The sequence below is a fragment of the Canis lupus genome, chromosome X (assembly GCF_011100685.1).
Source record: "Canis lupus familiaris isolate Mischka breed German Shepherd chromosome X, alternate assembly UU_Cfam_GSD_1.0, whole genome shotgun sequence".
In the NCBI taxonomy this organism is placed as follows: Eukaryota; Metazoa; Chordata; class Mammalia; order Carnivora; family Canidae; genus Canis; species Canis lupus.
This window is the reverse complement of record NC_049260.1, coordinates 64,799,964-64,827,685: the sequence shown is the minus strand read 5'-3', so window position 1 is coordinate 64,827,685 and position 27,722 is coordinate 64,799,964. Positions and strand designations below refer to the sequence as shown.

The 27,722-nt window shown below is 37.1% G+C and overlaps 1 pseudogene; it reads right to left on the bottom strand.

The window, feature by feature from the left end:
• Positions 1-624: 624 nt before the first annotated feature.
• Positions 625-4,631, bottom strand: LOC106558393 (annotated as a pseudogene).
• Between the last annotated feature and the right edge of the window lie 23,091 nt (positions 4,632-27,722).

Genomic DNA, 27,722 nt, shown 5'->3' with positions numbered 1-27,722 from the left:
ATTTTCTTGATCTATTCTACAGTTCTTCTGGTCTCTGTTTCATTGAGTTCTGCCCTAATTTTTATTATCTCACTTCTTTTGCTTGGTTTAGGTTTTGCTTCCTGCTCTTTGTCCAATTCCTTTAGGTGCAAGGTTAGCATGTGTATTTTAGTTTTTTTTCCTCCAAATTTTTTGAGGGGGGCTTGTATTGTGATATTTTTTTCCTCTTAGAACTGTTTTCGCTATATCCCAAAGATTTTAAACAGTTGTATTTTTCGTTTCATTTCTTTTTTTTTTAAGTATCTTTATTATAAGGAAAATACATAGCAAAACAGAGCTGGAAAGTAGTGTGGGTATAAGATCTAGAAAAATTTAATCATGAAACTACCTGCTCAGTTACCAAACATGTTCAAACATGGCTTCCTGCTGTGAGGGAGAGCGATTTAGCCCTTATCCTTCCCACCTTTCCTGATTCAAAAAAATCTGCTCGTAGGGCTGGGCCCAGGGAGCCCATTTTCCAATCTCTTCTCTTCCTGGAGTTTGGGAAAGTTATATAGTTCTCAGGCTTTCAAGATACAGAAGACAATATGGAGAAGGAAAGGATATTCTAGCCCTTTGGTCCAGTGTTATCCCCAGCCCTATCTCTCAGTATTTGTTGATGCCAGAGATAAACCCCATGGAATTAGGGCAACTTAGGCAGCAGTATGCTAAGCAATGAGGCTGTGTTGATGAGGAAGTGAGCAGCATCATCATTGGCGTAGAAGCTGACCAGGAGGTAAGTACAATAGGAGAGATGCTGAGGAATTTGTGGGAAGAGGTAAATTGAAGCCCATAGTCCATCTGTTCCTAGTGTGTCAGAAGCCGAGCCTTTCCTTGGTCAGGGGTCTCAAAAGGTGTCCGTTTCACAAGTTATGGATGACATTGCTCGGGGTCCAGACAATAGGTATGCTGAAGAAGGGGATGCTTAGTAGATCCACATTCAGCTGTCCTACCAAGATGATGTAGGCCAGCCAGATGCTCTGGCTCTTCATCACTCGAGTGTTGGGGTTTACTTCACTGTGTGCCACCCCCACATTCTTTCTGCTGGCTTCAAAAGCCGGTCCAACTTGAGGCACGACGTTCACTCCCACTGTATTTTTATTTTTATTAGTCTCCATGGATCTTTTTAATTCTTCTCTAATTTCCTGGTTGACCCATTCATCTTTTAGTAAGATGCTCTTTAACCTCATGTGTTTGAGTTTCTTCCAAATTTCTTCTTGTGATTGAGTTCCAGTTTCAAAGCACTGTGGTCTGAAAATATGCAGGGGACAATCCCAATCTTTTGGCATCAGTTGAGACCTGATTTGTGACCCAGTATGTGGTCTATTCTGGAGAAAGTTCCAAGTGCATGTGAGAAGAATGTGTATTCAGTTGCATTAGGATGGGATTTTCTGTATATATCTGTGAAATCCATTTGGTCCAGCATGTCACTCAAGGACCTTGTTTGTTTGATGTTCTGCTTACAAAATCTGTCATTTGCTGAGACTGCTGCATTAAAGTTTCCTACTATTAATGTATTATTATCTATGTATCTCTTTACTTTGGTTATTTATTGGTTAATATACTTGGGTGCTCCCACATTAGGGGCATAAATACTCACAATTGTTAGGGCCTCTTATTGGACAGACCCTGTATCATAGTGTCCTTCTTCATCTTTTATTACAGTTTTTGGTATAAATTCTTTTTTTTTAGTTTTTGGTATAAATTCTAATTTATCTGATATGAGGATTGCTACCCCAGTTTTCTTCTGAGGCGAATTTGAATGGTAAATGGTTCTCCACTGCTTCATTTTCAGGCTGGAGATGTCCTTAAGTCTAAAATGAGTCTCTTGTTGACAGCATATAGATGGGTCTTGCTTTCTTATCCAGTCCCATACCCTGAGTCTTTTGATGGGATTATTTAGCCCATTCATGTTCAGAGTAACTATTGAAAGATATCAATTTAGAGTTATTGTATTACTTATACAGTCCTTGTTTTGTGGATTGTTTTTTTGGTTTCCCTCTTTCTTTTACAGGGTCCCCCTTAATATTTCTTGCAGAGCTGGTTTGGTGATCACATATTCTTTCACTTTCTTCCTATATTGAAAGTTCTTTATCTCTCTTTCTATTCTGAATAACAGCCTTACTGAATAAAATATTCTTGGATGCATTTTTTCTCATTAATACCCTCTATTATTATGACAGCTCCTGCTGGCCTGCTAGGTCTCTGTGTATAGGTTTGTTGTTCATCTGATATTTCTTCCCATATAAGTTAAACATCTCTTGTCTAGAGCTGCTTTAAGAATTTTCTCTATCTTTGAAATTTGCAAGTTTCACTCTTAAATGTCAAGGTGTTGAACAGTTTTTGTTGATTTTGGTGGGTCCTCTCTATTTCTTGGATCTGAATGCCTGTTTCCTTCCCCAGATTAGGAAAGTTCTCAGGTATGATTTATTCAAATATACTTTGTGGTCCTTTCTCTCTACCTTTTCTGGAATGCCAATAGCCCTAATATTATTCCTTATCAAGCTATAATTTATTTCCCTAGACCTTTCCTCATGGGTTCTTTTTTTTCCTTATGGGTTCTTAATTGTTTTTCTTTCTTTTTTCCTCAGCTCCCTTCCTTTTCATCAACTTGTCTTCTATGTCACTCAGTCTCTCTTTTACCTCATTAACCCTAGCAGTTAGAGCATCCAAATTAAACTGTATCTCAGTTAAAGAATTTTTAATTCTGACCTTATTAGATCTCAATTTTTCAGTAAGAGAATCTCTAGAGTCCTTTATGCTGTTTTATGGAGCCACCAGGAATTTTATAATTTTACTTCTGAATTTTATCTCTGACATGGTTTTTAAATCCACGTCCAGCAAGTCTGTGGCAGAGTATTACTTCCGGGCCTTTCTTTTGTGGTGAATTCTTCCTTCTAGTCACTTTTTTCCAGTGCAGAGTGACTTATGAATGAGCAGAGTCAAAAAATATCAACCACAACTAAGTAAAATACACCCTTGATGGAAGCGATTACTTTTCTCTCTTTACATTCCAGGTTGCATTTGCATTCCAGGTAGCATTCCAACTGTTCTCTCTTTACATCTCAGGTTGAATTTGTAGGTGTTCAGTATGTTTTGAAAGTTATCTAAGTAAGTTTGTGGGACCAGATAAATTGAGGACCTCTGTTCTTCCATCATCTACCCTCCTCCCCCAGTTCTCAACTCTTAAACTTCAATAATTTATGAGGATACTTTCAAATATTGATCAACAGATAATAGAAATTATTGTTTCAAGTGGGGATGCACATTTCAAATCTTGTCAAAAGGACCTTGAAGAGAGTGAATCATCTCATAATAAATCAAATAAACTTTGCAGCAAATTAAAAGGGGAAAATTGGGATATCAATCTTGAACCAACAGTCATATTTCCTGGCACATGCAATACAAGCTCTAAATGAAGGTAAGATTATTTCAGGGTTTTTTTTTTCTGTTGTTGTGGTTAATAATTTAATCTCAATGCTTAGCAGAATGCTGCTTCAAGTAGGCACTCAACAAATATTTGTTTAATGCATAAATATGCAAGAGAGTGTATTATTAAGAAAGAGTTGTAGTCAGGTAGAGAGAGATAATGGGCTCACATGCAACAATTTAAATAGTATTAAAGTGGATATTTTTATACATCATGAGTAGCACTCAGCATTAGAGTAGTTATTTGCAATTATTGTGGTCTTGAATACCTTTATTTAGAATATTTTATTTGAAACATGTGCTCAGAATTTCTCATTTTCTGATGTGAAGGTGATCTGGCTGTGACATTTGTCACCCCATTGTCAGGTTTGATTCAGTTGATCTGTCTGGCTAGGCAGGTGTCTCCTTCCTTCCTCACTACTCCAGATGCATCCCTCAAGAAGCTGCATGCTAGGTCAAAAAGGACAACCTTCCCCAAGAGAGGAGGACTGATCTTTGGTCCAGATTATGGGGGTAGCTGTGTTCCCTTGCTATAACTTTCAAACAAGCTCTCAAGGTTCATTTTTAGGAGCATGTAGGGTAGTTAAGGTTACAAGCCTCCAGACACATCCAAAAGAGATGCTGCATATGGAAGTCTACCTTTCCTTAAAACAACAACAACAACAAAAATCTCATTTTCAAAATTGTGCTATAAACATATGTACAAATACCATTGGGAATCACAGAATCAGAATAACTTGTCATTCAAAAAAGGAATTTTGTAAAGCTTATGAGAGAACATTAATAAATATTCTAATTGCATGTAAGACCCATAGCAACTAAATGGTGGCTATATTTTGAGAAGATAATAGAAGATCAGTGACAGAGTTTGTTAGATATTTATTTTGATTGTTCAAATGAAGACATTTTTAAAAGGCAAATGAATTAAAGGATTAGAGAGGGAACACATGTGCACTGTCCTTTTTGTTTTTCCTTATAAATACTACACATGGAACTCCCAAGCTTCAGTAGATAAACATGTGGATCCAATCTATTTCTCCAAATTCTTTCTGCCATTTTCCTCATATTCCTGATACCTATGTCTACTGAAAGATGTGATGGACCCTATTTATTGCTTACCCAAAATTATCCCCTTCTTCTTGCTTACCTGTTATCACCATAGAAGCTAGGAAGTCCAGGTACATACTTTCCAAGACTTTCTTGTAGGTTGTAGTGGTCTCCTGGCCTAGACTGGGCCAATTATAAATGAGAAAAATACTTATATGGTGTGCCTGAGATTTTCTATTGTAATAAAAACTATTTCATTCCTGCTTTATATATTGTTATATAATGGCATGATGCTTTAAAGTGCAGGAGCCATCTTGCAAACATGAGAGGACATATTAACAATATAAAAGATAACTAAAGAGAAAGACCTTAGGAGTCTGGGCTTCAATAACATTTTTAAGCCACTAGCTTTTTTTAAGATCTTAAATTTATTTATTCATGAGAGACACACAGAGAGAGGCAGAGACAAAGGCAGAAGAAGAATCAGGCTCCCTGCAGGGATCTTGATATGGGATTCAATTCCAGGACCCCAAGATCATGACCCAAGCCAAAGGTAGACGCCCAACTACTGAGCCCTGCAGGCACCCCTAAGCCACTAGCTTAACTATGAAAAGGTTTTCGGATATCTTGTTAAAAAAACAATAATGTCTCTATGTTTTCTGCTGCTATTAATAATCTGTTACTTTTTTTCAGAAAGTAATAATAACTGATCCAACCTTCTGTGACAGTTTATGACTTTGTGTTTTTTTCCAGTGTCTTTTCCCTCATCTAAAATAGTCTCCCCACCATTTCCTTACTTTCTTCATCAAGAAGCAGATCAACTATTATTTGCTTTGTAAAAACTTTATCATTCAGAGTTAATTGCTTGCTAGTTAGAGTTGATTAAAATGTAATTATTGAGAACCTTTTTTTTGAGAACCTATTTTATGACAGATATTGTACTAAAAGTTAATGATTTAATTGTTTAAAAATGACTCTCTGGAGCTTACAGTCTATTTCATATATAATTAATTATATACCAACATCCATTTCTCCATTTTTCCTTACTTGCAAAACCCCAATATTATTTTATTGTCCATACTTCCTCCATATAACTTGAAAGAAGTAAACCTTATCTAGAGATCTAAGTATAAAGTATTGTTGTCCTAAGCCTTCATTCAATTCTTCTTGTTAGTGATTGATTTAAGGGGTGCATATCATTCAGTTCTAGCCAATTATATCTGAGAGAAGGATTCTAGGAAAGGTTTCTTCACTCTTCCATAGGAGTCACTAGAAAATCTCCTAGAAATACTCATATCTGGTTGCAATGTTTGGAACCAATACAACACCATCTTATAACTATGAAGAGAGACACGAAAGGCAAAGCCAAACAACTAAAGTAGCACAATTTAGAGATAGAAATTGGGATTTTGATGACCTTTGTGATATGTTGAATATGCCACTCCTGAAACTTCCTCTAGTTCTAAACATTCCACTATGTAACATAATGAATGCCTTAGTTCCATAGGCCTATTTGAGTTAAAGCTTTCTAATACTTGCAGCTGAAGCATTACAAGTAACAGAGACTAACAGAAAATGCAAGAACAATGGGGCACCAAGGCGGCTCAGTTGACTGACTCTTGATTTCAGCTCTGTCATGACCTAGGGGTCTTGGGATGGAGTCCCACTTTGAGCCCCTTGTGGAGCCCAGAGTCATGCTCTGAGTTCAGTGGGTAGTTGGCTTGTCCCTCTGCCCCTCCCTCTGCCTGTGCTCTCTCTTGCTCTCAGAAAACAAAAAAAAATATTCAAAAACTAAAAAAAAATACAGGAAGAAGTTGTAAATGATGAAGAAGCTGAAGAAAAAGTCATCTTTATTTATTAATTAAAAACTGTTGGTCTCAGAATAACTAGATTGCTCATTCAAGAGCATATGAATAGACCACAAAAATGATCCTTACTAATTATTTGTAGGTCAAAGATCTCATTACTGCCCAGTTGTCTTCATTGCATGTGATTTTTGCAGTAGGAATGGCAAGTTTGATTCAGTATAATCATCCAAGTTCCTTTGTGATAGTCTGAAAGATAGCTGTCCAATATTAGGGATACTGTTTGTTATCATGACATATAAGATGACTAATTATGTGGGAAAAGAGTCATAAACCTTGATTTGACTTGCATTGAGCTTTGAGTTTTCTACAGATGTTGTATTCCATTTAATATTTTGGGAATGGTGAATATATGTCTAAAGACTCATATCATGTTTTTGTGTTTATGGCTTTTCCATCCCCATTTTCTCTCTGTGCCTTTTAAGCTTTTCCAGACCTCTTGCAACTGGCATTAGCTTTAAGAATCCGTCTCTTAATTTTAGCTTAGGTCATGATCTCAGTGTTCTGAGATTGAGCCCTATGTTTGGCTCTGTGCTCAGTGGGAAGTCTGCTTGAAGTTATCTCTATCCCTTTTCCTCTGTCCCCCCTCCCTGCTCTCTCTCTCAAATAATAAATAAATATGTATTTTAAAAATTGGGCTGCACAGCTAAACCACCACAGTTTTAATTTAGAAGCTTACATTCATTAATACATTTTCACAATATATCAATTTTTATGACAGATTAGATTTTTTATCCTCAGCATTTTCATTTTTAGTTAATTCAAAAGTCAAGGCTGCTGACTATAAATTGGCTTAATCTACTTGGTGATTCATACTATCTGAAATTTCTGCTACCTTATTTTTTAACATTGTATTTATTTAATTGTCAGAGAGAGAGAGAGAGAGAGAGAGCAAGCAAAGGGAATAGCAGGCAAAGGGAGAGGGAGAAGCAGCCTCCCTGAAGAGCGGGGAGCCTGACATAGGGCTTGACTCCAGGACCCTGAGATCAGGATCTGAGGCAAAGGCAGATGCTTAACCAACTGAACCATCCAAGCACTCCTCTTAGTTACTTTAGTGCTGTTAGGTCAAGCATTTAAAGGCCACTTGAATATTTCCAAATTCATAAACCTTACACTTGATTTGAAAATTTAGGTGGATTAAAGGAAACACTTGAAAGAAAGAAAAAAATATCCAACATACTAAAACAGAGGAGGTCAAGGCAATGATTAACAAATAGGCTGTCTATAAAAAAACAACAACAACAACATAAGGAACAAGCCCTTTGACATTGGTCTTGACAATCTTTGTTTCTGGATATGACATCAAAAACACAAGAAACAAAATGAGAAATAAACAAGTGAGATTACATCCAACTGAAAAGATTCTGTAGAACAAAAGAAACGATCAACAAAATGAAGAAGCAATGTATGTAATGGGAGAAAATATTTGTAAATAATATATATATATATATATATATATATATATCCAAAATATAGAAGGAATTCTTATACAACTCAGTAGTAAAATAATAATGGGAATAATAATAACTCAATTAATAAAATGGACAGAGGACCTGAGTAGACATTTTTCCAAAAGAGACAGACAAATGACTAACAGATACAAGAAAAGATGCTCAACATCTCTAATCATCAGGGAAATGCAAATAAAAACCACAGTAAGATATCACCTCACACCTGTTATTATCAAAAAGATTAGATATAACAAGTGTTGGTGAGGATGTGAAGGAAAGGGAAACTTGTGCAATGTTAGTGAGAATGTAAATTGTTATAGTCAGTACAGGAAACAATGTGCAGGGTTTTCAAAAAATCAAAGATAGAACTATGCATGATCCAACAGTCTCACTTCTGATATTTCAGAAGAAATGAAATCGCTATCTCAAAGAGATATCTGCCCCTTCATGTTCATTGCAGCATTATTCACAAGACATGAAAACAACCCAAGTGCTGTCCATTGATGGATGAAAGGTTAAGGAAGAGGTGATACACACACACACACACACACACACACACACACACACACACTGGAATATTATACAGCCATAGAAAAAAGAAAATCCTGTCATTTGCAGTAACACTAAGGGAACTTGAGGGCATTATTCTATGTGAAATGTCAGAACAACGACAAAAAAATACTGTATAATCTCACTTTTATGTGAAATTCTAAAAAGCCAAATTCATATTAACAGAGAATGAGATAGTGGTTGTTAGAAGCTTTAAACTTATACAATGTTACATGTCAATTATATCTCAAAAATAAATATACATATTTTATATTCTCATAAACTGGAAAAATACAAAAATAAGCTGTCTAATGGAAACTAAAATATATCTTTTAATTCTTTTATGAAAGCTAATAAAAATTGAGTATAACATGTAACTCTTAATCTCAGGGTCATGAGTTTGAACCCCACATTGGGAGTAGAGATTACTTAAATTAAAAAAAAAAAAGTTAACAAAAGTTTTTGTTTTTGTTTTTGTTTTTGTTTGTTTGTTTGTTTAGATTTTGACACTCAGGTCAACTAGAAATAAGTACGAATCTTCCACATTTTTTTCTCCAAGTTGAATGATTATATTCAATTAATTAAAGGCTATGTGAGTGAGGACATGTATCATATTCCCTATTATCTTTCTCATACCCATATAGATTAGAATTTAAACTTTTTTTCAAGCAATGTGTCAATAATAAATAAGTGAATCTATCAATCAAACACTAAATAATCAGTAAGTGGCTTCTATGTGTCTATTCGAATGTGAGAAATATAGGAGAAGTGCAATACACTCCTGAGGCATGTTATCATTGGATGTTTTGGTGAGTTTATAGGTGTTTATTTTCAAATAGATTTGTGATGTATTTCTTTTTCAATTGATACACTATTCTTTATAGGAAATTCAGAAATATAAAACATTAACAAGAACTTGTTATGTAGAAGCCATATTTTCAACTTGGTATACAGAGTACAAGTTGCGGCTTCCACCCCTACATTACTCTATACAAATTCAAAGAAAAACATATTTTTTCTTTTAAAATTTTATTTATTCATGAGAGACACACAGAGAGGAGCAGAGACATAGGCAGAGGGAGAGGCAGGCTCCCTGTGGGGAGCCTGATATGGGACTCAATCCCAGGAACCTGGGATCATGCCCTGAGCCAAAGGCAGATGCTCAACCACTGAGCCACTCAGGCACCCCAAAAATATTCTAAAAATTAATGAAGGTATAACCATATTCAAATATAGGAAAGAGAAATCACAAAATAAAATAAAACAAAACAAAATAGGATTTAATCAAAGAGAGAATGCAGAGCTTCAAAGCCTAAGATGCATCCGGGATCTAGTGGGAGAATACTGGATTTTTAAAAAGATAGAATCAACACCACATGAGCTCATTGCCTAGAGATTGTTGAGACTAAGAATAGAAACATATTGACGGACAAATAATTGGGGATTAGTAAGAACAGAACAGGAGAGAACAAAAAGGCTGGCTTACACCTGGGGATTCTTTCTCTAATTGCTTTATGATTCAGAAAGTTATGACAAAGCTTTCTGTTTTCAGGAGGGAGAAATGCTTGAAGATGAGAAAGCACAGGGACTTAGGTAGTTGTCTATACTAAGAAACAAATACATATATTTTCCCAGAAGATCAATTGTGGTGGAATTATGCTACTTGCAGTATGCTCCACTCATTTATCACTCTCCTGGTAACTATCTCACTTGTGCCCTCAAAGCAGGCTTTATAATCAGATTCAGCTGATTGTCTTGGAGTAAATCTCAATTACAAGGATGAGTTAACAGTACCAAAGTACATGTCATTTGAGACACATAAACACCACAAAAGATAGACAATACACATATGGGAAACCAGAGATAATATAGCAGACAGATCAAAACTTATAAGTATAATTATATAAACATAAGAACAATAGGGAAGGTACAATATTCCTGACACAAGAAAAAATAGCCTTAAATATTAAAATTGACACATGTAATTATATATTTTTTTAATAAAAAGATGAAATCCAATCTATTGCCATTCAATAGATGGGTTGATTAGTGTAATGGACCCATAAGAACAGAGAATTAGTAACTGGACAATTTGGCTAAGCAATTCTCAAATAATGCAGAACAAATGAATAAAGTGATGGAAGGTAGTTTTAAAAAGTTTAGTTAATAAACACATAGATAGCAAAAAGGCCAGCATCCACCCAATAGTAGTTCTAAAAAGAAAAATACTTAATTTAATCTAATATAGAGAAACTTGTACCCAACAAAGAATAGACATTCTTTTGAATGCACATGGAACATTATTAAAAATAGATAATAAGGAAGTCTCAAAATTTTTAAGGAATAAAAATGATAAAGACCATGCTGTCTCATAAAAATAAAAATGCAATAAAACTAGAAATCAGCAAAATTCTCTCAATTTTAGAACACAGGTTTGTAATGTTCTACCACTAAAAATTGATTAAATAAAACATAGTACAATAAAATTTATGGTATATTTACAATGGAATGACAAAGTACTATAGGGGGATGCTTGTAAGAATTTTAAAGGAACGACAAATAACATACACTTTAAGGGAAGGATTAGCAGCATTCATAAATAGCTTAAATATTGGTTATAATAGAAGAATAAGCCAAATATAACTAAAGTCTGAGAGCCAGATGTTTTGAAAAAAAAAAAAAGTTTGGGTCTTTCTTTTAGTGAAGCCAGAAGAAGGAAGCTTGTAAGAAGGAAACTAGATTTTAACAGAAAATGCAGAATCTAATGTATACTTATGATACCTTGGCAGAGGTGATAGTTGTTGGTATGTGAATTAGTTACACCTCTGAGATGAAGAATGTAAAGAAGAGAAAAATAATAAAGACTGAACCTTTGGGAATCTCCATATTTTGGTGATGGTAGGAGAAAGAGGTCTTTAGTTCTAAAACAAAAGGAAAACCCAAGGTACCAAATATCATTAAATCCAAAATATGAGAGAATATTAAGGAGTGGGAAATAATTAACAATGACAAATTCAGTAGAGAAGTTAGTAAGAAATGAAATAAAGGAAAAGCAATTGGATAAGTAAAACAGTCATGGAAACTGCCAGGTAAGTTCAATGGTTTAAGAACAAAATGAATTCAGCAAGTTCTGGAAATGTTAAATGGTAAAATTTATTTATTGTAGTAACTTTTTTTCATGATAGACCCTATTGTAGAAGGTGAGATGTTGGATAAGTAAGTCAATAATTATTATCCATTAATAATACTCTCTACTTTTTCCTATCTTGTGTTTTAAGCCTTGATCTCAGAGTATGTAGAACTCATAAAACTTAAAGAGCATTTATTCTATAATTTTTAAAATTTTTTTTAATTTATTTTTTTTATTGGTGTTCAATTTACTAACATACAGAATAACACCCAGTGCCTGTCACCCATTCACTCCCACCCCCCGCCCTCCTCCCCTTCTACCACCCCTAGTTCGTTTCCCAGAGTTAGCAGTCTTTACGTTCTGTCTCCCTTTCTGATATTTCCCACACATTTCTTCTCCCTTCCCTTATTTACCCTTTCACTATTATTTATATTCCCCAAATGAATGAGAACATATAATGTTTGTCCTTCTCCGACTGACTTACTTCACTCAGCATAATACCCTCCAGTTCCATCCACGTTGAAGCAAATGGTGGGTATTTGTCATTTCTAATAGCTGAGTAATATTCCATTGTATACATAAACCACATCTTCTTTATCCATTCATCTTTCGTTGGACACCGAGGCTCCTTCCACAGTTTGGCTATTGTGGCCATTGCTGCTAGAAACATCGGGGTGCAGGTGTCCCGGCGTTTCATTGCATTTGTATCTTTGGGGTAAATCCCCAACAGTGCAATTGCTGGGTCGTAGGGCAGGTATATTTTTAACTGTTTGAGAAACCTCCACACAGTTTTCCAGAGTGGCTGCACCAGTTCACATTCCCACCAACAGTGTAAGAGGGTTCCCTTTTCTCCGCATCCTCTCCAACATTTGTTGTTTCCTGCCTTGTTAATTTTCCCCATTCTCACTGGGGTGAGGTGGTATCTCATTGTAGTTTTGATTTGTATTTCCCTGATGGCAAGTGATGCGGAGCATTTTATCATATGCATGTTGGCCATGTCTATGTCTTCCTCTGTGAGATTTCTCTTCATGTCTTTTGCCCATTTCATGATTGGATTGTTTGTTTCTTTGGTGTTGAGTTTAATAAGTTCTTTATAGATCTTGGAAACTAGCCCTTTATCTGATATGTCATTTGCAAATATCTTCTCCCATTCTGTAGGTTGTCTTTGAGTTTTGTTGACTGTATCCTTTGCTGTGCAAAAGCTTCTTATCTTGATGAAGTCCCAATAGTTCATTTTTGCTTTTGTTTCTTTTGCCTTCGTGGATGTATCTTGCAAGAAGTTACTATGGCCGAGTTCAAAAAGGGTGTTGCCTGTGTTCTTCTCTAGGATTTTGATGGAATCTTGTCTCACATTTAGATCTTTCATCCATTTTGAGTTTATCTTTGTGTATGGTGAAAGAGAGTGGTCTAGTTTCATTCTTCTGCATGTGGATGTCCAATTTTCCCAGCACCATTTATTGAAGAGACTGTCTTTCTTCCAATGGATAGTCTTTCCTCCTTTCTCGAATATTAGTTGCCCATAAAGTTCAGGGTCCACTTCTGGATTCTCTATTCTGTTCCACTGATCTATGTGTCTGTTTTTGTGCCAGTACCACACTGTCTTGATGACCACAGCTTTGTAGTACAACCTGAAATCTGGCATTGTGATGCCCCCAGATATGGTTTTCTTTTTTAAAATTCCCCTGGCTATTCGGGGTCTTTTCTGATTCCACACAAATCTTAAAATAATTTGTTCTAACTCTCTGAAGAAAGTCCATGGTATTTTGATAGGGATTGCATTAAACGTGTATATTGCCCTGGGTAACATTGACATTTTCACAATATTAATTCTGCCAATCCATGAGCATGGAATATTTTTCCATCTCTTTGTGTCTTCCTCAATTTCTTTCAGAAGTGTTCTATAGTTTTGAGGGTATAGATCCTTTACATCTTTGGTGAGGTTTATTCCTAGGTATCTTATGATTTTGGGTGCAATTGTAAATGGGATTGACTCCTTAATTTCTCTTTCTTCAGTCTCATTGTTAGTGTATAGAAATGCCACTGACTTCTGGGCATTGATTTTGTATCCTGCCACGCTACCGAATTGCTGTATGAGTTCTAGCAATCTTGGGGTGGAGACTTTTGGGTTTTCTATGTAGAGTATCATGTCATCGGCGAAGAGGGAGAGTTTGACTTCTTCTTTGCCAATGTGAATGCCTTTAATGTCTTTTTGTTGTCTGATTGCTGAGGCTAGGACTTCCAGTACTATGTTGAACAGCAGTGGTGAGAGTGGACATCCCTGTCTTGTTCCTGATCTTAGGGGAAAGGCTCCCAGTGCTTCCCCATTGAGAATGATATTTGCTGTGGGCTTTTCATAGATGGCTTTTAAGATGTCGAGGAATGTTCCCTGTATCCCTACACTCTGAAGAGTTTTGATCAGGAATGGATGCTGTATTTTGTCAAATGCTTTCTCTGCATCCAGTGAGAGGATCATATGGTTCTTGGTTTTTCTCTTGCTGATATGATGAATCACATTGATTGTTTTACGGGTGTTGAACCAGCCTTGTGTCCCAGGGATAAATCCTACTTGGTCATGGTGAATAATATTCTTAATATACTGTTGGATCCTATTGGCCAGTATCTTGTTGAGAATTTTTGCATCCATGTTCATCAGGGATATTGGTCTGTAATTCTCCTTTTTGGCGGGGTCTTTGTCTGGCTTTGGAATTAAGGTGATGCTGGCTTCATAGAACGAATTTGGAAGGACTCCATCTCTTTCTATCTTTCCAAACAGCTTTAGGAGAATAGGTATGATTTCTTCTTTAAACGTTTGATAAAATTCTCCTGGGAAGCCATCTGGCCCTGAACTCTTGTGTCTTGGGAGGTTTTTGATGACTGCTTCAATTTCCTCCCTGGTTATTGGCCTGTTCAGGTTTTCTATTTCTTCCTGTTCCAGTTTTGGTAGTTTGTGGCTTTCCAGGAATGCATCCATTTCTTCTAGATTGCCTAATTTATTGGCGTATAGCTGTTCATAATATGTTTTTAAAATCGTTTGTATTTCCTTGGTGTTGGTAGTGATCTCTCCTTTCTCATTCATGATTTTATTAATTTGAGTCTTCTCTCTCTTCTTTTTAATAAGGCTGGCTAATGGTTTATCTATCTTATTAATTCTTTCAAAGAACCAACTCCTGGTTCTGTTGATCTGTTCCACAGTTCTTCTGGTCTCGATTTCGTTGAGTTCTGCTCGAATCTTTATTAACTCCCTTCTTCTCTTGGGTGTAGGATCTATTTGCTGTTTTTTCTCTAGCTCCTTTATGTGTAAGGTTAGCTTTTGTATTTGAGTTCTTTCCAGTTTTTGAATGGATGCTTGTATTGCGATGTATTTCCCCCTTAGGACTGCTTTTGCTGCATCCCAAAGATTTTGAACGGTTGTATCTTCATTCTCATTAGTTTCCATGAATCTTTTTAATTCTTCCCTAATTTCCTGGTTGACCCTTTCATCTTTTAGCAGGATGGTCCTTAACCCCCCATGTTTGAAATCCTTCCAAACTTCTTCTTGTGATTTAGTTCTAGTTTCAAAGCATTATGGTCTAAAAATATGCAGGGGACAGTCCCAATCTTTTGGTATTGGTTAAGACCTGGTTTGTGACCCAGTATGTGGTCTATTCTGGAGAAAGTTCCATGTGCACTTGAGAAGAATGTGTATTCAGTTGCGTTTGGATGTAAAGTTCTATAAATATCTGTGAAATCCATCTGCTCCAGTGTATCATTAAATGCTCTTGTTTCTTTGGAGATGTTGTGCTTAGAAGAGCTGTCGATTGTGGAAAGCACTATATTCAAGTCACTAAGTCTAAGTGTATTATTCTCTGAGTGTGTCTTAACTTTGGTTATTAATTGATATATTTGGCAGCTCCCACATTTGGGGCATGTATATTTATGATTGTTAGGTCTTCTTGTTGGATAGATCCTTGAAGTATGATATAGTGTCCCTCTTCATCTCTTATTATGGTCTTCGGGATAAACTTTAGTTTATCTGATATAAGAATGGCTACCCCTGCTTTCTTTTGAGGATCATTTGAATGGTAAATGGTTCTCCAATTTTTTTTTCAGGCTGTAGGTGTCTTTATGTCTAAAATGAGTCTCTTGTAGACTCAAATAGACGGGTCTTGCTTTTTTATCCAGTCTGAAACCCTGCACCGTTTAATGGCGTCATTAAGTCCATTCACGTTCAGAACAACTACTGAAACATATGAATCTATTGTTGTCATAATACCTATTCAGTCCTTGGATGGATTATTTCTTTGGGCTTCCGCTTTCTATAAACAGACCCTGTTCAAATTTCTTGCAAAGCTGGTTTGGTGGTCACATATTCTTTCAGTTTCTGCCAATCTTGGAAACTCTTTATCTCTCCTTCTAGTCTGTATGAAAGCCTTGCTGGATAGAGTATTCTTGGCTGCATGTTCTTCTCATTTAGGACCCTGAATATATTCTGCCAGCCATTTCTGGCCTTCCAGGTCTCTGTGCAGAGGTCTGCTGATAATCTAATATTCCTCCCCATATAAGTTAAGAATCTCTTGTCTCTCACTGCCTTAAGGATTTTCTCTTTACTTTTGGATTGCAATTTCCACTCTTAAATGTAGGTGTTTAATACTTTTTATTGATTTTGCTGGATCCTATCTATCTCCAGCATCTGAATGCGTGTTTCCCTCCCCAAATTAGGGAAGTTCTCAGCTATGATTTGTTCAAATATGCTTTCTTGCCCTCTTTCCCTCTCAGCGTTCTCTGGAACTCCAATTTTAGCTAGATGTTTCCTGACATTTATTTCCCTTAACCTTTCCTAATGGTCTTTTAATTGTTTTTTCTCTTTTTTCCTCAGCTTCCTTCCTTGCCATCACCTTGTCTTCTATGTCACTCACTCTTTCTTCTACCTCATTAACCCTGGTCGTTAGGACCTCCAGTTTGGATTGCATCTCATTTCATTGATTTCTTTTTGACCTGATTGGATCTACATTCTGAAGTCATGAAGTCTCTTGAATCCTGTTTCCTTTTTTTTCCAGAGCCATCAGTAGCTTTATAATTGTGCTTCTGAATTGGTTTTCTGACATCAAATTGCAATCCACGTTCTGTAACTCTGTGGCAGAGAGTACTGTTTCTAATTCTTTGTTTTGTGGTGAGTTCTTCTTTCTAGTCATTTCGCTCATTGCAGAGTGGTGTATGAGCTGGCTGAATCAAGAATATCAACAACGACCTAAGTAAATGTCATACTAGATGATTCTGCTGAGGTCAGAGACCAGAAATTGAAAACAAAGATCAGAATGAAATAAAACAAAAGGACCATTAAAGTGAAAAACAAATTTTAAAACAAAGTAGTAAAAAATAAAAGGCCAAGAATACCAAAGAAGAAAAAAATGAGTGAAAAAGAAGAGAAAAAAGCAAAAGTAAAAAGAAAAAAGAGAAAAGAAAAAAGAAAAGAAAAAAGTGGAGGACTAGGAGATGGTGGTGGTGACGAAGTTGTAGTGGAGGGAGAATGTAGTGTACTTCAGGGGTCCTAGAGTGTGATCCTCTTGGTTATGACTATATTGAGTTCTGTATGTTAGAAGATGGTCAGTCCCAAATTTATTTAAACCAGAAATACTTGTAGAAAACTCCAACATTGACCACCAAAACATAAATGAGATAAGAAAGGGGGGAAGAATGGAAATAAGGAATCTCACAGAATGAACCAGCACAGTATATCACTTGGTTCTGGGTGCATGCTGGTCATGTTTTAGAAGGTATTGACTTCTGCCATTGTAGAACAAAATGAGGCAGAGAAAACAAAAAACACAAAACAAAACAAAACATATCTTGTATATCTCCCAAAATTAAGTTGAGTATGTTGAAAGGAATCTAGAAGTGGAAAATATATCTAAGACATGTAATTGTTGATATATGAAAGTCAAAAATAAAGAAACTGAAAAATGAATAGGTGGTAAAATATTGTAGTTAAGGTGGGAAAAGAGAAAAAAATTGGAAATTTACAGTCTGGTATAAAAATAAGTTATACTGGAAAAAGGAAGAAAAAAATAGGAGGGTTACCCTCTAGTTTTATATACTATAAATCCCTCTGACTTCCCTTGGAGCTTTCCAGAACTGCTTGGTCAAGAACTTTCTCTCCCCCTGTTCTTCCAGCTGGTGTTATGAAGGAGGGGCCTGCTGTGCTGATTCTCAGTTGTGTAAACCTGGGGAGCTGCCCCACCCCCTGCAGGGTGCCGGGCTCAGCGGCAGCTGTTTACCCTATGAGGCCTCTTTTCCCTGGCCACCCCTCCCCTCCCAGGCACAGGGTGAAATAAGGAGGAACAACAACAATGGAGGCAGTCAGATTTCCAGCCCTGGAGTCAGCTCCCTGCTAGCAACTCAGGCAGTCTCTTAGTCCGCACTGGCCTACATGCTCCTGGTGGGGAGGGGGCGCTGGTGCACTGATCTGCACAGCTTGCAGGGCACAGGGTGTCTGGTGGCAGGAGAGTCCTCACTGTCCTGTGCCCTCCCTGGCTCCACCTGTGCCAGGGGGAGTGCAGGATCATGGACTGTGTCCACTAGGGCACCCCAGGATCCAGGGCCCTTTGCTGCTGGAATCGCTTGCTCCTGGGGCTCATGGCTCCTGCAGGGAAGGGGCTGCAGACCCCTCTGTCTGGAGCCACCCGCCTAACCGACCAGCTTCTCCAAGATGCCCCACTGGGTGCTCGCTCCAGCCCTTTGAGATCGGTCCACAGTTTGTAGCGTGCTTCGTCCCCGCTCCCCTCCACAGGGGGCACACTTCCTCTATTAGTGACTGGGGAGCCTGGAGGCTTCACTGCCCCTCCTGCGATTCTGTCCAATTTCCTTGCTAAACACCTTTCAGTCCAGGAAGAATCCGGTGCAGATTTTTTAAAGTTCCTTCTCTGAGCTTTCCTGTGTCAGAGGCTTTGCTGTGGGCCTTAGCCGGCTCCTCATGGGGACCCTCTCCGACTTGATTCTTTTTTATTTTTTTTCCCCTTCCTATCTTGTTAAAAGTGAAAACCTTTCACTCTGTAGCATTCCAGCTGTTCTCTCTTTAAATCTCCAGTAAATTCGTCGGTTTTCAGGATGGTCAATTCAGGAATCACAGAGAGACCCAAACAAGATAAGCCCAAGAAGGTCTACATGAAAACACATAATAATTAAAATGGCAAAAATTAAAGACAAAGACAGAATCTCAAATGTAGCAAGAAAAAAGCAGATAGTTACATACAAGGAAAATACCATAAGGCTATAAGCTGTACTTTTTAGCAGAAACCTTGCAGAGAAGAATGTGGCATGATAAATTCAAAATACTAAGAGGGGGAAACCCAAAAATTTTAGAATTGGAAAAAAAAATTCCCGGAAAAACAAAAGCTAAAAGGGTTCATCACAACTAAGCTAGTCTTACAAAACAATGTTAAAGGGACCTCTTTAAGTGGAAAGAAAAGGCCATAACTAGAATTAAAGAAATTATGAAAGGAAAAAAATTACTGGTTAAAGCCAACATGAAGCTAGTATATCAATCACTTATAAAGATACACACAAGAAGATATAAAAAGAAAGGAATACAATCATGACACAAAAGAAAGTTATCAAATTACAAGGAAATAGAGCAAATGAAAGACAAAGGAAAGAGAACTACAGAAAAACAAATAGAAAACAACAAAATGGCAAAAAGTACATACCTATCAATACTTCTTTTAAATGTATATGAATTAAATATTCCAAATGAAAGACATAGGGTAACTAATCAGATTTAAAAAAGCAAGACCCATGTATATGCTGTCTGTAAGAAACTCATTAAAGAAATAAATACATATACAGACTAAAAGTGAAAGTAAGGAAAATATATTTCATGCAAGTGGAAGTAGAAAAAGAAAGCTAGGAAAACAATATCTATATGGGATAAAATAGTCTTTAAGACACACATTGTAACAAGAAAAAAATAAGAGCTTTACATAATAACAACATGAGAGGCACCTGGATGGTTCAGTTGGTTGGGCATCTGGCTCTTGGTTTCTACTCATGTCGTTATCTCATGGGTGGAGATATCAAACCTCATGTATGGCTCTGCACACAGTGGGGTGTCTGCTTGAATATTCTCTCCTTCTGCCCTCCTCACATCATGCTCACTCTCTTTCTCTCAATTTCTCCAAAATAAAAAAATAAATCTTATAAAATTCATAAAAATATGTTAATCTTACAAGGATATATCAAATTTAAATATGTGCACCTAACATAGAAATACCTAAATATAAAAAGCACATATTAACAGACATAACCAGAGAAATTGAGAGTAATACAACAGTATGGGGGACTGTAAACTTCATCTATATGAATTTATAGGTCATTCAGACAGAAAATAAATAATAAAACAGCAAATTAAAATAATATATTAAGCCAGATGGACCTATCAGATATATAGGGAACATTCCATCCCCAAACAACAGAATACATACACTTCTTAAGGTTTTTTATTTTAATTACAGGAAGATTAACCTACAATAACATATTAGTTTCACATGATAATAGAATGAGTAAAAAATTCTATAAATAACTCAGAGTTCATCATTATAAGAGTACACTTTAATTTCCATCATTTATTTCATCCATCACTCCACCCACCTCCCCTGTGGAAACCATCAATGTATTCTCTATAGTTTAGAGTCTATTTTCTCTCTCTCTCTCTCTCTCTCTCTCTCTCTCTCTCTCTCATTTCCCTTCCTTGTTTGTTTGTTTCTCAAGTTCCACATATGAATTAAATCATATGGTATTTGTTTTTCTCTGACTTATTTCACTTAGCACTATACTCTTTAGCTCCATTCATGTTGTAGCAAATAACAGCATTTCATTCTTTTTATGGTTGAATCAATTTCATTGTGTGTATATATTAACATATTCTTTAACCATTCATCTATCAATGGACACTGGGCTACTGCAACAATTTAGCTATTGTAAATAATGCTGCAGTAAACTTAAGGTTGCATTATCTATTTGAATTACTCCTTTTGCATCATACAGTATTTCTATAATAAACTTTTTTTGTATATTTTTTATTGGAGTTCGATTTGCCAACATATAGTATAACACCCATGCTTATCCCATCAAGTGCTCTCCTCAGTGCCTCTCACCCTGTCCCCCTGGCCACCTCCTCTTCCACTACCGCTAATTAGCTTCAGAGGTAGGAGTCTTTCATGAATTGTCACCCTCTCTGATTTTTTCCACTCGTTTTCTCTCTTTCCCCTATAATCCCATATATTATTTTTTATATTCCTTGTATGAGTGAAACCATAGAATGATTGTCCTTCCCGATTGACTAACTTCACTCAGTATAATACCCTCCAGTTCCATCCATGTCAAACAAAATGGTGGGTATTCATCATTTCTAATGGTACATAAACACCACATCTTTATTCATTCATCTTTTGACAGACACTGAGCCTCCTTCCACAGTTCGGCTATTGAGAACAATGCTGCTATAAACATTGGGGTGCAGGTGTGGCAGGCTTTCACTGCATCTGTATCTTTGGGATAAATCCCCAACAGTGCAATTGCTGGGTCATAGGGTAGCTCTATTTTTTAACTCTTTGAGGAACCAACACACAGTTTTCCAGAGTGGCTGTACCAGTTCACATTCCCACCAACAGTGCAAGAGGGTTCCCTTTTCTCCAAATCCTCTCCAGCATCTGTTGTCTCCTGTCTTCTTAAACTTCACATTCTCACTGGTGTGTGGTAGTATCTCATTGTGGTTTTGATTTGTATTTTCCTGATGGCATGTGATGCAGAGCATTTTCTCATGTGCTTCTTGTACATCTGTATGTCTTCTTTGGTGAAATGTCTGTTCATGTCTTTTGCCCATTTCAAATTGGATAGTCTGTTTCTTTGCTGTTGAGTTTAATAAATTCTTTATAGATCTTAGATACTATCCCTTTATTTGATAGGTCATTTGCAAATATCTTCTTCCATTCTGTAGGTTGCCTTTTAGTTTTGTTGACTGTTTATTTTGCTGTGCAAAAAACTTTAATCTTGATTAAATCTCAATAGTTCGTTTTTGGTTTTGTTTCCCTTGCATTCATAAATGTGTCTTAAAAGAAGTTGCAGTGGACAAGATGAGAGAGGTTTTTGCTATGTTCTCCTCTATGATTTTGATGGATTCTTGTCTCACATTTAGATCTTTCATCCATTTTGAGTTTATCTTTGTGTATGGCATAAGAGAATGGTCCACTTTAATTCTTCTGCATGTGGCTGTCCAATTTTCCCACCACAATTTCTTGAAGACTCTATCATTTTCCAGTCAATAGCCTTTCCTGATTTGTTGAATATTACTTGACCATAGAGTTGAGGGCCCATTTCTGGGTTCTGTATCCTGTTTCTTTCATCTATGTGTCTTTTTTTGTGCCAGTACCAAATTGTCTTGATGATTACAGCCTTGTAGTACAACTTGAAATCCAGCATGGTGATTCGCCCAGCTCTGCTCTTCTTTTTTTTTATGATAGTCACACACACAGAGAGAGAGGCAGAGACATAGGCAGAGGGAGAAGCAGGCTCCATGCACCAGGAGCCCGACGTGGGATTCGATCCCGAGTCTCCAGGATCGCGCCCTGGGCCAAAGGCAGGCGCCAAACCGCTGCGCCACCCAGGGATCCCAGCTCTGCTCTTCTTTTTCGATATTCCCCTGGGTATTCGGGGTCTTTTCTGATTCCACACAAATCTTCAGATTATTTGTTCCAACTCTCTGAAGAAAGTCCATGGTATTTTGATAGGAATTGTATTGAAAGTGTAAATTGCCCTGGGTAATAAAGACATTTTGACAATATTAGTTCCTCCAATCCAAGACCTTGGAATATATTTCCATCTCTTTGTTTCTTCCTCAATTTCCTCCAGAACTGTTCTGGGTATAGATACTTTACTTCTTTGGTTAGGTTTATTCCTAGGCATCTTATGCTTTTGGGTGCAATTATAAAATGGGATAGACTCCTTAATTTCTCTTTCTTCAGTCTCAATTTTAGTGTATAGAAATCCACTGATTTCTGGGCATTGATTTTCTATCCTGCCACATGACCAAATTATTGTATAACTACTAGTAATCCTTTGGTGGAGTCTTTTTGGGTTTCCTATGTACAGTATCATGTCATCTGCAAAGAGGGAGAGTTTGACTTCTTCTTTGCCATTTGAATGCCTTTTATTTCTTTTTGTTATCTGATAGCTGAGGTTAGGTCTTCTAGTACCATGGTGCATAGCAGTGGTGAGAGTGGACATCCCTGTCGTGTTCCTGATCTTAGGGGAAAGGCTCCCAGTGTTTCCTCATTGAGAATGATATTTTCTGTGGGATTTTCGTAGATGGCTTTTAAGATGCTGAGGAATGTTCCCTCTATTCCTACACTCTGAAGAGTTTTGATCAGGAATGGATGCTGTATTTTGTAAAATGCTTTCTCTGCAGCTATTGAGAAGATTGTAGGTTCTTGTTTTTTCTCTTCTCGATGTGATGTGATCACTTTGATTGTTATATGAGTGTTGAACCAGCCTTGCATCCCGGGATAAATCCCACTTGGTCATGGTGAATAATCTTAATGTACTGTTGGATCCTATTGGCTAGTATCTGGTTGAGACTTTTTGCATATGTTTCATCACATTATAGATATTGATCTATAATTCTCCTTTGTGGTGGGGTCTTTGTCTGGTTTTGGAATTAAGGTGATGCTGGCCTCAGAAAATGAGTTTGGATTTCTTTGTTAAACATTTGATAGAATTCCCCTGGGAACCCATCTGGCCCTGGACTTTTGTGTCTTGGGAGTTTTCTGATGACTGCTTCAATTTCCTCCCTGGTTTGTGGAGTGTTCAGGTTTTCTTTTTCTTTCTCTACAAGTTTGGTAAATTATGGTTTCCCAGAAATGCATCCATTTCTTCTATATTGACAAATTTATTGTCATATAGCTGCTTATAATACATTTTTAAAATCATTTGTATTTCTTTGGTATTCGTTGTGATCTCTACTTTTTCATTGGTGGTTTTATAAATTTGAGTCTTTTTCTTTTTATTAAGGCTGGCTAATAGTTTATCTATCTTATTAATTCTTTCAAGGAACCATCTCCGAGTTTTGTTGATCTGTTCTACAGTTCTTCAGGTCTCTATTTCATGGAGTTCTGCTCCAAACTTCATTATCTCTCTTCTGCTTGATGTGGGTTTTATTTGATGTTTTTTCTCCTGTTCCTTTAGGAGTGAGGTTAGGTTCTGTATTTTAGTTTCTTCCAATTATTTGATGGATGCTTGTATTGTGATGTATTTCTCTCTTAGGATGGCTTTTCCTGTATCACAAAGATTTGAACAGTTGTATCTTCATTTTCATTAGTTTCCATGAATGCTTTTAATTCTTCTCTAATTTCTTGGTTGATCCATTCATCTTTAAGCAGGATGTTCTTTAACTTCCACGTGTTTCAGTTTCTTCCAAATTTCTTCTTTTCATGGAGTTGTAGTTTCAAAGCATTGGGGTATAAAAATATGCAGGGGACAATCCCAATCTTTTGGTATTGGTTGAGTGAGAACTGACTTGTGACCCAATATGTGGTCTATTTGGAGAAAGTTCCATTTGCACCTTAGGAGGATGTCTATTCACTTTTGTTCACATGAAAAGTTCTGTGTATATCTGTGAAATCCATCTGGTCCAGTGTGTCATTTAAAGCTCTTCTTTCTTTGGAGATGCTGTGCTTAAAATATCTGTCATTTGCAGAAAGCGATGTGTTGAACTCTCCTACTATTAGTGTATTATTATCTGAGTATGTCTTTACTTTGTTTATTAGTTGGTCGATATACATGGCAGCTTCCACATTAGGGGCATAAATATTCATGATCGTTAGGGCTTCTTGCTGGATAGACCCTCGTATGATATAGTGTCCCTCTTCATCTCTTACTACAGTCTTTGGGGTAAAATTACTTAACTGATATGGGGATTGCTACCTTACCTTTCTTTTGAGGACCATTTGAATCGTAAATGGCTCTCCACCCTGTCATTTTCAGGCTGGAGCTGTCCTTAGGTCTAAAATGAGTCTCTTCAAGAAGGCAAATATATGGGTCTTGTTTTTCTATTCAGTCCAAAACCTTGTGTCTTTTGTTGGGATTATTTAGCACATTCACATTCAGAGTAACTATTGAAAGATATGAATATGGTGCCATCGTAATACCTATTAAGTCCGTGGTTTTGTCAATTATTTCTTTGGATTTCCTGTTTCTTTTACAGGATCCCTCTTAATATTTCTTGCAGATCTGGTCTGATGGTTGCATATTCTTTCAGTTTCTGCTTACCTTGGAAGCTCTTTATCTCTCCTCTATTCTGAATGATAGCTTTGCTGGATATAGTATTCTTGGATGCATATTATTCTCATTTAGGACCCTGAAAATATCCTGCCAGCCATTTCTGGCCTGCCAGGGCTCTGTGGAGAGTTCTGCTGGTAATCTAACATTTCTCCCCATATAAGTTAGGAATCTCTTGTCTTTCACTGCTTTAAGGATTATGTCTTTATTTTGGAATCTGCAAGTTTCAGTATTAAATGTCGAGGTTTTGAACAGTTTTTATTGATTTTGGTGTGGGGACCTCTCGATCTCTTAGATCTGAATGAATGCTCCCCTCCCCTAATTAGGGAAGTTCTCAGCTATGATTTGTTCAAATATGCTTTCTGGCTCTCTGGCCCTCTCTGAACTTTCTAGAACCCAAATTATACTTAGATTCTTCCTTCTGAGGCTATCATTTATTTCTGTTAACCATTTCTCTTGGTCTTTTAATTGTTTCTCTCATTTTTCCTCAGCTTCTTTCCTTGCCATCAACTTGTCCTCTATGTCACTCACTCGTTCTTCCACCTCATTAACTGTCATTGTTAGGAACTCCAGGTAGGATTGAATCTCCTTTAATTTATTTTTAATTTTGGCCTAATTAGATCCAAATTCTGCAGTCATGGGGTCTCTTGAATCCTTTATACTTTATTCCACACCAACCACTAGCTTATAAATTTGCTCCTTTTTAATTTTTTTTAAAATATTGGAGTTCAATTTGCCAACATATAGCATAAAATGTAGTATTCATGCCATCAAGTGCCCCTCTCAGTACCCGTCTTCCAGTCACCCCAACACCCCAACCACCTCCATTTCCACTGCCCCTTGTTCAATTCACAGAGTTAGGGGTCTTCATGTTCTGTCACCCTCACTGACATTTCCCACTCATTTCTCCTTTCCCCTTGATTCCTTTTCAATAATTATATATTACCCAAATGAATGAGACCATATAATCTTTGTCCTTTTCTGATTGACTTATTTCACTCAGTATAACACTCTCCAGTTCCAACCATGTCGAAGCAAATGGTGGGTATTTCTCATTTCTAATGGCTGAGCAATATTCCATTGTATACATATACCACATCTTCCTTAACCATTCATCTTTTGATGGACACCGAGAATCCTTCCACAGTTTGGCTATTGTGGATATTGCTGCTATAAACATCGAGGTGCAGGTGTTCTGGCATTTCACTGCATCTGTATGTTTGGGGTAAATCCCCAGCAGTGCAATTGCTGGGCCGTACAGAAGATCTATTTTTAACTCTTTGAGGAACCTCCCCACAGTTTTCTAGAGTGGCTGCACCAGTTCACATTCCCATCAACAGTGCAGGAGGGTTCCCCTTTTTCCGCATCCTCTCCAACATTTGTGATTTCCTGCCTTGTTAATTTTCCCCATTCTCACTGGTGTGAGGTGATATATCATTGTGGTTTTGATTTGGATTTCCCTGATGGCAAGTGATGCAGAGCATTTTCTCATGTGCTTGTTGGCCTTGACTATATCTTCTTCTGTGAGATTTCAGTTCATGTCTTTTTCCCACTTCATGATTGGATTGTTTGTTTCTTTGCTGTTGAGTTTAATAAGTTCCTTATAGATCGTGGAAACTAGTCCTTTACCTGATAGGTCATTTGCAAATATCTTCTCCCATTCTGGAGGTTGTCTTTCAGTTTTGTTGATTGTTTCTTTTGCTGTTCAGAAGCTTTTTACCTTGATGAAGTCCCAATAATTCATTTTTGCTTTTCTTTCCCTTGCCTTCAAAGATGTATATGACAAGAAATACATCTTTGTATCTGTATATTTTGAACTTGCTGTGGCCAAGTTCAAAAAGGGCATTGCCTGTGTTCTCCTCTAGGATTTTGATGGAATCTTGTCTCAAATTTAGATCCATCCATTCTGGGGTTATCTTTGTGTATGGTGTATGACAATGGTCTAGTTTCATTCTTCTGCATGTAGATGCCCAATTTTCCCAGCACCATTTATTGAAGAGACTGTGTTTTGTCCAGTGGATAGTCAAATGCTTTCTCGAATATTAGTTGACTATAAAGTTGGGGGTCCACTTCTGGATTCTCTATTCTGCTCCATTGATCTATGTGTCTGTTTTTCTGCCAGTACCACACTGTCTTGATGACCACAGCTTTGTAGTACAACCTGAAATCTGGCATTGTGATGCCCTCAGGGATGCTGTTCCTTTTTAAATATTACCCTGGCTATTTGGGGTCTATTCTGATTCCACAAAAATCTTAGGATGATTTGATCCAATTCTCTGAGGAAAGCTCATGGTATTTTGATAGGGATTGCATTAAATGTGTAAGTTGCTCCTGGGTAGCATTGACATTTTCACAATATTAATCCTTCCAATCCGGAAGCGTGGTCTATTTTTCCATCTCTTTGTGTCTTCCTCAGGTCTTTCAGAAGTGTTCCGTAGTTTTTAGGGTATGGATCTTTTACCTCTTTGCTTAGGTTTATTCCTATGTATCTTATGCTTTTTGGGTGCAGTCGTCAATGGGATTGACTCCTTAATTCTCTTTCTTCAGTCTCATTGTTAGGGTATCTTAATGCAACTGACATCTGGGCCTTGATTTTGTATCCTGCCACGCTGCCAAATTGCTACATGAGTTCCAGCAATCGTGGGGTGGAGTCTTTTCGGTTTTCTACGTACAGTATCATGTCATCGGCGAAGAGGGAGAGTTTGACTTCTTCTTTGCCAATTTGAATGCCTTTTATTTATTTTTGTTGTCTTATTGCTGAGGTTAGGACTTTTAGTACTATGTTGAATAGCAGTGGTGAGAGTGGACATCCCAGTCTTGTTCCTGATCTTAGGGGAAAGGCTGCCAGTGTTTCCCCATTAAGAATGATATTTGCTGTGGGCTTTTCGTAGATGGCTTTTAAGATGCTGAGGAATGTTCCCTCTATCC